This window comes from Monopterus albus, unplaced genomic scaffold (assembly GCF_001952655.1).
Source record: "Monopterus albus unplaced genomic scaffold, M_albus_1.0 scaffold25.1, whole genome shotgun sequence".
NCBI classification, from domain to species: Eukaryota; Metazoa; Chordata; class Actinopteri; order Synbranchiformes; family Synbranchidae; genus Monopterus; species Monopterus albus.
Window position 1 is genome coordinate 1136169 of NW_018127905.1, and position 2196 is coordinate 1138364.

A 2196-nucleotide genomic window follows, 5' to 3' on the forward strand; every position below is an offset into this window, starting at 1 on the left:
CAATAAAAGCTGACACTACATGCCTGCTCTGATCTATTGCTTTATTTGTTTAATGTTTGACCAGGTGGTTCTTCATTTAAAAGAAAACAGCTATTTTATTAAGGCACAGTTTTTGTATGACTGTGTTTAAATGTGTGAGTACTATGTTTTGTTTAGTTTATAAAAGAGTTGTGGAGGAAAACATGCTTGCATTCCTCAAACATATGTATAAAAATACTGCTTTAGGTAACTGCTACAATGCGAATATAGAAAAAAACAAGGATGCCCATAAACTGCCAAGGTTACCTGTTGAAATGCTGTTACTATTATATGGTGCATTTCTGTAGAGAAACAAACGAAGTCACGCGCTTCTGTCATGTTTCCCAACATTTCCTCATCCTAACCTAGCCTTCTTCTACCTTAGCATTAGCTAGCTGGTCAAAGTTCGGCATTTACAAACGCACGGGCTTTGAGTGAAGACGCAAAAGACATTAAACTGTCTTAAACATTACTTTCTATTTGCCATACACCATCAGCATGACTTGGCGTAAATGACTTGAACGTGTGACAGCCAGAGTTAGCTAGCTTCCGACTCAACTATGATGCATGACAATACGAAGGGAGGCACTCTGCTACGTTAGCTACCTTACGCTGCTGGAAGACAGTTATTAAGAATTTACCAATAAGTTAACAAATTCCAAAAGTCGGAGTTGGATAACTTACTTTTCCACAGCAAAAGAGAAACAGTGCACGACTGTACGTTTCTCACAAACAGCAGCTAATCTTATTAAATAAAATAGTGTTCCGCCGCCAGCAGCAACATCAATCATACTTCCGGTTAGAATTTTATTCAGAATAAAAGTACAATTTCCAAATGTAACCGCAACAAGGGTCAGTCGGACCAGCCATAAACATGAACTACACTATATAAATCATAGACACAAAATCGAATTTAATTCTCTGTAATTTTTCAAACATTTACAAAAGTCACTTTCTACCTTTACACAGAGAATGACATCTTCTGATTGCTATTAGTTTAAAAACAAAAATCGTGGTTTTCAAATTAAAAAGCACTTAAAAATGCCCCATAGCATAAATTTCAATAGAGAGTTCCACTTCCCTTCCTTTCAGGTTTGTCTGTAGAAATCGACCTGCATAGATCTGCCTAATATCAATTTTCATATGTAGGCTATTTAACTGTGTGTAGTCAAGATTGTCCTTAACTGACCTTCACACCCACATGCATGGTAAAAAGAGAAGGTAATACTACTTCACTGGGGGAGGATTAACTGTGGCACCCTTCTCATTCATTTTTAATTATTCTGAACTCAGCAGCACTTACTCTTGTTAGTGTAGTTGGTCATTTTTACGTATCTGGATGACATGTAGTTTTATCTCTTTTGCTCAATATGAAAACTTTTCTTGCTGTACAAGATATACAGTAGCTTCTGCTCTTTTTGAAATGCACTCCTTTTGTTTAAGATGTTGCAGGTCCTCTACATGAGGATCTCCTCTCTGTGGTTCATGTTTCACCAGCCATTTGTTAGTGATGTCAGGGTCAAAAAGAGACAGAAGGATGAAAGCCACAGTATGTGCATATACTCACACAAAAATACATATGCACTGAAAGCTGAGGGAGTGCTGGCCTTGCAAATCAGTTCCTAGGCTGAAACGTATTTGACAACATTTGAATTATTCAAACTTTTACAAACCACTAAACTTTGATGTAACTCTTAAGTCCATGTCAGCCATGATAGCAGCTCTGAGAGGTGTTGGTGTTTACACACCAGGAAAAAAAAACAGGGGGCAGTTTAGGACATGTTAGGTATTTTTAGTCAGATAGATATTGGTCAGATACTTGATGTATTAGAAATGTTTAGAGTAGACAGGGTGTCTAGCTCAGGCTGTTAAATGCTTAGGTATTCTCATGAGTTGCTGCAGGTTGCTTATGGTCAAGGATAACTAGATAGAAAGCTGATGACTGTTAGAAGACAGGATATTTAATATTATTATTATGACGTGTATAACCGTAGCCATAGCCATAATATTTTCTTATGTTTAATGTCATGACATGTCACTAGAGGTCATGTTAGAATGTTTTTAGCTACACACCACATAATCAACAGACAATCACACATTGATTTTCTTCATGTTTTGACTATTGCTCTGGCCAGCTGCAAAGCTGGCACCGGGAGACGTCACGGTTTGGCATCTCTC

General features: G+C 37.5%; 1 protein-coding gene across 1 annotated transcript in view; it reads right to left on the minus strand.

Annotated features, from left to right (window-relative positions):
• Positions 1 to 819, minus strand: part of aco1 (aconitase 1, soluble) — a 16258-nt gene extending 15439 nt beyond the window's left edge. Inside the window, exon 1 of the mRNA XM_020595001.1 lies at positions 703 to 819. The gene's annotated coding sequence lies outside the window, so the exon portion shown is untranslated. The remainder of the gene's footprint in view (positions 1 to 702) is intronic.
• Positions 820 to 2196: the final 1377 nt, after the last annotated feature.